This window comes from Lolium rigidum, chromosome 1 (assembly GCF_022539505.1).
Source record: "Lolium rigidum isolate FL_2022 chromosome 1, APGP_CSIRO_Lrig_0.1, whole genome shotgun sequence".
NCBI classification, from domain to species: domain Eukaryota; kingdom Viridiplantae; phylum Streptophyta; class Magnoliopsida; order Poales; family Poaceae; genus Lolium; species Lolium rigidum.
In genome coordinates, this window is record NC_061508.1 from 354,276,493 (window position 1) to 354,284,435 (window position 7,943).

General features: G+C 44.8%; 1 non-coding gene across 1 annotated transcript; it reads right to left on the reverse strand.

Annotated features, from left to right (window-relative positions):
- Nucleotides 1-4,849: 4,849 nt before the first annotated feature.
- On the reverse strand, nucleotides 4,850-4,921 carry TRNAT-CGU. Its single transcript has one exon. It is a non-coding gene; the product is annotated as a tRNA-Thr (tRNA).
- Between the last annotated feature and the right edge of the window lie 3,022 nt (nucleotides 4,922-7,943).

Consider the following 7,943-nt stretch of genomic DNA (forward strand, 5'->3'; position numbering starts at 1 on the left):
AAGTCAAATAAGTATGTTTGATACAAACTTATTAAACCTTCTTACATGAGTTTCTAGTGTTGATAAAAAACCATGGAAACTTCAACCTAGGTCAGCCTCGGCATTTATCGCTAGACAACGGTCAGTAAGGCCATATTTCATAAGATTTTACTTCTATTCAGTTATTAGTGTTCTTTTTGTTGAATCCACTTGTCATTTGTTACCGTAGTTTAATTTTGGTTGTGCATGTTGAAATATGAAACATCTCTTCACAAAACGAAGTAGAAACTCTGAAAATATTGCAGTAATAATATCATTGATGAAATTTTCATTAATTATTAATTTTATCACACATATTTTAATTTAGTCTTTATCTAGTACCATATAAAATTCTTACCAAGGTATATCTGGGGTTGCATAAAAAAGTGTTGCCTCCATTCGGCTTTTCTCCTTACGACATATTCCATTTTCACCAAATTCTACTAAATTGGTCCTTTGTGTGCATTTGAACCACAATTTTCCATTCAAGTCGATGTCTAAGTATGTAGCACAACTCTAAGGCTAGGCTGGGTAGAACTTGAAATCTCGTTTTCAGATCATGAGGACATTTTTCATTTAGTTGACATGTAATATTTGTCCCACTTAAATATATCCTGATAATAATGTAAGCCCGATGATCGCTTATATCTTATTTTTCTTTTGTTCAAACATATACACCGGTGCGTGATGTGCAGAGGTACTTATGGCCTCGGTTGTGTACTATTGACAAGGAAAAACAAGGTGATGTAATTTTGTCAAAACGCATTTCACCATGGCAATTCCTATAAAACTAAAAATCTTATTATTAGAACAGTTATATACTACATTGTGGCATGATAATGTTCAAAAATTATTTGTACTAATTATATATTAGATACAAAAAAAACAATCCAAATTGTAGTGTTCAGAATGATATCAAAATTATATTGTTACTGAGAGGCATGACTCCCTGCCTGTACCATTGCCCCATGCCTGGCTACCCCGCCAGGCATACCAGCAACCCTCCCACACCCCATCCCCACCATCGCTTATAAGGCATAGTGCCCTTATCACCTGCGCCCTGATCATACGCATGCCACCTCCTACGTACATGCATTCCGTGAATATCTCATCTCCTACCTGCGCGCCCCGAGCAACTGCCTATGCCCGCTATAACCGTCACCCCACTATCTTAATCTTCAGTTACATCGCCATAATTGAACTTCTCCAACACATCATTCTCTTCATACGATCTTCAGCACCAGAATCATACGTCCTATTTCTAGATAACATGATTCTTTCGGTTTTACAAACAAAAAATATAAATGACTCTGAACACGACATGAATTTTAGGCTTACTAAGGTAAGATAATAGAAGAACATGCACCTTGATCAGCCTTTGGGGTCGCCGGATAAGATAACATACCGTCATGTGGAGATGAAACAAGGTCGATCGATTTGTTCTTACCGAAACGGGGTAGTTCATCGTCCACTCGTCGTCTCCTTGATCGATCCATTGATGCAATCTGGGCGATGCCGCCGGAGACGTGCGTGAGCGATGCCGCACTTGCAGGGGAGTCGAGATCTTCTTTTTCCTTGACGTGAGGGGAGTCGAGATCTGGGAGACTATGATCAACAGATCGATAGGCGGCCGATGGGGAGTTCGGGAAAGACCTACACGTTGGGATTTTATAGTGCTTCGACAGGAACGAGTCGTTCATGGGCTGGACGCTGTGCCATAGGGGAAATTCGGGCCTGGGCTAGCGCTGGGTGCTATACTGCTATGCCTCGCTTTAAAGGGAGGTGCTATACACCACCTGAGCCCATGCGCATCTACACCACCATCTAAACGTCGCGTGGATGTGACGTGACGCACACAGAAGGACGTCGTGGGCCGTGGCCCGCTCTTTTCTACATTCTTTTCTTTTCTCTTTCTTCTACCTCAAAGGGTCCCCCCGTATCCGCCGCTGTCGGCCAGGCTGCCGGAGGTGCCGCTCCGCCCTCCTCGATCCACCCCCCACCGCCGGTCCACAACCATCCCGACCTCCCTCAAAATCTCGGACTCCAATGCATCGCACCCACACCCTAACCCTAAGTTCAGCTGCCACCCTCAGCCCTGCATTTGAAACCCTAAGTTCTAGAGCACGGGCTCCGCCTCCTCTAGGCTCGCCGGCTCCTTCGCCATTGCGGCTCCCTGCCCGTCCGTGTACGAGGTTGAATCAACTAGCAAGTTAGGGATCTTTATTCTAAAAAAACTAGTTAGGAATCTGGTCTACGCGAGTCTACACCTGGTTATTCCTCAGGCCGGGCTGGGTTTCGGGCCAAGCCCGAAAAAGCCCGAACCTAATTTCCCAGGCCCGAGCCCGGCCCGGCCTGACATTCGGGCTTGCAAATCGGGCCCGAACTGACAAAAGCCCGGCTCGACAAGCCCCGCCCGAACTAGCCTAAAATTATGTTTTCTTCAAGCCCGAGCCCGCCCGGACTTTCGGGCTCCAAATTCAGGCCCAAACCCGACCCGACATGCAAGCCCAACCCTAGATTTTCGGGCCGGGTTGGGTCAGGCCGTCCGGGCTGGGCTGCCCATGCCCAGCTGTACGCGAGTCCAACCATCCAACTAGCTAGTTGAAAAAAATGTATAGATCGATCTACTAGTTTGAGGTACAATTTAGCTTGGAATTTTCTTTTTCATTTCTTCTTATGTTTCTATCACTAGGGTTTCTTCCTACTTTCATTTTATCTTTAATTTTTTCACTATTTTAATTTTTCTATTTCCCCTTGAATAATGACTTGTTCATTTCTTTTAAAAGATTTATTTTAATTGTTTTAGAAAATTGTTTTCATAATTTTCTTGTTCCTAATTGTTTATTGATTTTTCATGTGATGTTCTTATATGTTCCCGAGTGTATAATGAGTTGTTCCTTTGTTTTGAAATATTTGTTCCATTTATTCTAGAATATTAGAGCATCTCCATCGGGCGGCCCTAATAACTCTATTGGGTCCTAGAGAGAGAAAGTGGCCACATCAGTGCTCCTGACACAAAATCTACGTCATCACGAGCCCAATAAAAAATCACCCCCAAACGAACCCTATCCGAAGGGTTTTGACCGGGCGTGCCGGCGCAAGGAGAGCAGCAATTTCACGTCTGATTCCCCTGGCCTGGTCCGCTGGTCACTCTCCCATCTCCCCATCTACCCCTTTCTCTCCTTTTTGTCTCTCTCTCTCTCTCTCCACTTTACCTTTTCCACTAACGCTTGCACCTCATCCACTCCTTCCCATGGGGTAGCCTCCGGTCGCCTGCTTTGGCCACCCCTGCTCGCTGCTCAGGCGGGGCTCCACCAAATCCTCATCCCGACACTGCTCTGGTTGCCTCATCTATTTCACCCCCCCCCCCCTCACTCGCTGCTCTGGCAGGGCTCCACCGAGGCTTTCCATGGCCGCCCGATGCCAAGCTTGGACATGGAGCTCGTGCAGGCCCATCCCGTCTGCAGCCGCATGTGTAGATCCCTCGATGGGGAGCTTGCCCAGCTGTGCGAGATCCTGCAGTGCATCCTGTTGGGAGCACGTGCAAGTTCCGCACGGCCTTCGGCTGCGCGCCGTCGACGAGGACAGAGAGGAGCAGGGTTGGCCGCTATTTTGGGGGACACCCGGTGTGGGAGTTGAAAAAGATTTGGCCGGTTATTCGACCCGGCGACCCAATACGGCGTCGGGATGTGTGTTGTTGGCGTTTTTGGGGCCCCCTGGTGGAGATGCGCTTAGTTCTATAAAGATTTTTTTGTTCCTATGCTTTTTTTGTTCCCGGTGATGTTCGCTGTTGTTCCCCAGTGTATAGAAATTTATTCTTTTATTATGAAATTTGTTCCCTTCGTAGATTTGTTCCCATTGTTCCTGAAAATTAGTTTTGTGACCTTTTATTCCGGATTGTATTTCTTGTTTCCAATGATGTCCTATTTTATTCCCAGCGAATTGTGATTTGTTTCTTTCTTATGAAAGATTAGCTCCAAGCCTCCAATTGTTTCAGAAAATTAGTCCCTCAATTTTGTTTTATTTCCGGTTGTGCTCTTTTGTTCCATGTGATGTTCTCATTTGTTTCGGATTATATAGTGACTTGTTTCTTCATTCTAAAAGATTTGTTCCAACTGTTTGTGTGGGCTTAGAGAAATGCACATTTTGTTTTCTAGGCATTTCCTTTCATGGGCCTTTTTCTCTCCTAGGCAGGAGCCGTTAGAACCCAATGGCTACTAAACAATAAAAATGAAGGACTCAAGGTTGCCTGAAATTTGTATGTTCCGTGACTATACATACAAAAAAAAATAGTCTTATTCATTGAGCATGTTTTCAGTTTTACGGCTGTAATTTTTTGATTGGCTACGAAAAGGTGTATGTTCCTGAATTGTAAAACAAATAGTTATTTTTAAGCTTTAAAACAAATAGTTGTTGTATAGTCATTTACTACTCATCATTTACTATTTTTTGATTGACTATACACATCATCATTTTATTAGTCCCTCCGATCTATATTACTTGATGCTAAAATAGATGCATCTACAACTAAAATGTGTCCGCATACATCTATATTAGCATCAAATAGTATAAATATGAGGGAGTAGTTGAAAATGAGCATTTCCGTTCCGAAATTGAACCAGGAACAAATGATTGAATCGGACGTACCGGATCCTAGGCAAAACCTGAACTACACTCGAATAGGCAAAAAATCAAATAGTATAAATCGGAGGGAGTAGTTGAAAATGAGCCTTTCCTTCCCAAATTGACCCAAGACCAAATGATTGGGTCAGACGTACCGGACCCTAGGCAAAACCTGAATTACAATTCTCGAATAGGGAAAAAAATGAAGAGCCCCCGGTGAGGATCGAACTCACGACCTTTCCCTTACGAAGGGAACGCACTACCACTATGCTACAGAGGCTAGTCGATTGAAATTTCTGGATTGAACTCAATGAACAAACTTTAAGAGACTCCTGAAGAACGTCCGGCGTTGCCTTGCATAATCATGCAAAACAGTGAGGCGGCAAGTTGGGTCTGGTTCAATATTCTGGAGTATTTGCTTCCAGGAGATTAATCGTTTGTTTTCAGTCTTCTTAAGTAGGGATATATATAAACCGTCCATACGCCAGATCTACCGGTTTAGATTGATAAATACTAGGAGATTAAATGGGTAGTATTTTTCCACTAAAGGATAAATATAAAGTTTCTCCATACCAAATTAAACATGCAAAAATACAATCAATGGTATTATCGGGAGCTTAAAACTTTATCCGGCTCTATTCTCGTAGTTCCACGAATCAGTCGTTTCCCTGCACGATGACGTGACCAACAGCTGCCGTGTCTGGTGGATATGAACATCAGAGTGGGGCCATATGTCGCAACTCCGGTGGCAGATACAGTTGGACAACGACCACCGGAGGCTGACATGCCTGAAAATGGAGTGCGGTTGTCGACGCTATGAGGCATAACTCAGACGGAAGGTTCAAACGGCGAGGAGCAACAAGGCGCACCTCTATAAATATAGTAGGATTGCGGACGAACATGAAACCCCGACGAGACAAGGATTATGTGCCTTGACTTTCACAAGGCACGCTCTGCCTCGGGCCCCTACATCCATCACCCATTCCCATCCAACGGCCAGCAATGTCTCACATGTCAAGTAAGTACATCACTTCCTCCCGCATCCAGGCAGATATCGGGCGAGGGGAAAATAGCGCGTGTTCCAGGGCAGAGTTGTGTCGCTGCCACCGACACCACCGCGGGAAAGGGAGGGGAGCAGGCTCCAGCCTGAAGCACTAAAGAAACGGCACCTACAAGCCATCTACACCCAATCCGACCACCTTCTTCGCCCCGCACTAAAACCATATGGGTTCAACTCTTCCCTTTTCAATTCATCTTCTTGTACTAAAGTGTGCATGTTATTCACTTTTCCGTTGCTTGTTTGCAGAAGTTAAGTTGGTATTGGTCTGTAACTGAACTTAGTGTTTGTGTTAAGTGAATTTCATGTGTTGTCCACAAGTTCTTGAAAAACTGCACTGAGAATGTCTATTGGGCTCGTGCGTCCTAGCCGCCAGCTCCAGGAAGTTGTGTTGGTCGCAGCAGGCTGTCGGAGAGGGCGGAGGGACCGCCGAATGGGGGTTGGATGGAGCAGTTGGAGGTGGGTGGAGCGAGCCGCCGAGACACTGACTAGGAGGTGGATGCAGGAGCAGGAGGAGAGGCCAGGGCGGCTCCCCTCTTATTCCCGCAGTGGTGGGGGCGGCAGAGCTCCAACTGACAAAATCATCGGTCGGCCTCGACTTGCAGCGTGAGGGAGATGAGATTGAAGCGGGATGGCCGTTGGATGTGAATAGATGGTGGATGCAGGGGCTCGAGGTACAACGTGCCTTGTGAATGTCAAGGCACTGGATCCCTGCCCCCCCCCCCCCCTCAGCAAGGGTGGCCTCGTGTGCGAAACAAGGGACTTCCGATGGGGGTTATTATCTTTGGCTCTATACTATGTCTAACACACGAGGATGATTATCCTTGATACAAAAAAGAAATAGATCAATAAAGCTGAAGTGCCCAAAATGTCCCTACAATCAGGAGTGGATATTAACTCTATACTACGAGCCCATTGGACTAGTATTCCCTATCCTAAAATACATCTCTTTTTTATGTATGTGACTTAGATCCTAAAATGTACCTTTGTTAGATTGGAATAAGTGTTTGCCTCCATTAAAAAAATGCAACTCATTTGTGCTGCGTTGCACGCAAGAACACCGATCCTCCTCTATTTCAACTTTTTTTGAGGTAAAAACATATTAATATGAAGCTAGCAGGACGCCTTATTAAAAATCTTCTAGTTCCCTTATATACCCTGGTAAGGAAAATAGTGTGTCTGAAACTTAGTGCTCCAAAATCAAACAATAATTACGTCGCTCAGGAGAGTTTGCAAAATGAAACTAGGGGGTTCAGCAACCCAACTACAATTGATAGAAGAAGTAAGGCAGGTCATAGCTATTTCATGTGTTGCTTTATTAGCATCTCTCCTACCATGCATGAATTCTACTTTCCCAATTCCTCCAGCTTGCACCAGAATGTCCGCATAGATTGCCACTGCATCGCTCCAGATTCGGTCTGTTCCAGAGCATAAGTTGATCACTTCAAGAGAGTCGGGTTCAGCCTCGATCTCAGTGTATCCTAGGCGGTTTGCCAATGAGAGCCCATGCATCATTGCCACTGCCTCCGCCATGTTGGCCGAAGCTACATGCGGTATAAACGTCGACTCCGCCGAATCAGTAGTAATGATGTGCATGTCTGGGCATGATGGAATCCAAGGATCCTTCCAAATCTGAATCAACTCACCACTTCCAACTCTCCAAATATAACCTCTTTTGAAAGTTTGAATCCCTACCACTAGGTGCTGCCATGTAAAGGAAGATCCAGCCTTTGGTACGGCCTTTAGTATATCCCCCGATGAATAATATTTTGCTCTTAACACTTGGGCACAAAGTGAGTTTGGACAATCAATCAACCTCCATACCTGTTTTGCTAGCATTGCCAGGTTGAAAGAGTGTAGGTCACGAAATCCCACGCCTCCCTCATTCTTTGGAAAGCAAAGCTTGCACCAAGAATACCAATGCATTTTGTACCTTGATCATTATCAACCCACCAAAACTAAGAATCACATCAGTAATCTTTTTGCAGATATTTTTCGGTAAGAGGAAAACATACATTGCATAAACTGGTATGGATTGCACTACTGCTTTTAAAATAATTTCTTTACCTCCAATGGAAAGGAACCTCTCCCTCCATCCTTTTAATCTTTGTAAGACTCTCTCCACAAAATGCATAAAACAGTCACTGCGATCCGCTCCCACAAGTGCTGGTAAACCCATGTATTTGTCAGATAGGGCCTCAGTATTTATATCAAGTGTATTACATATCTCTTCTCGAACTTCCAT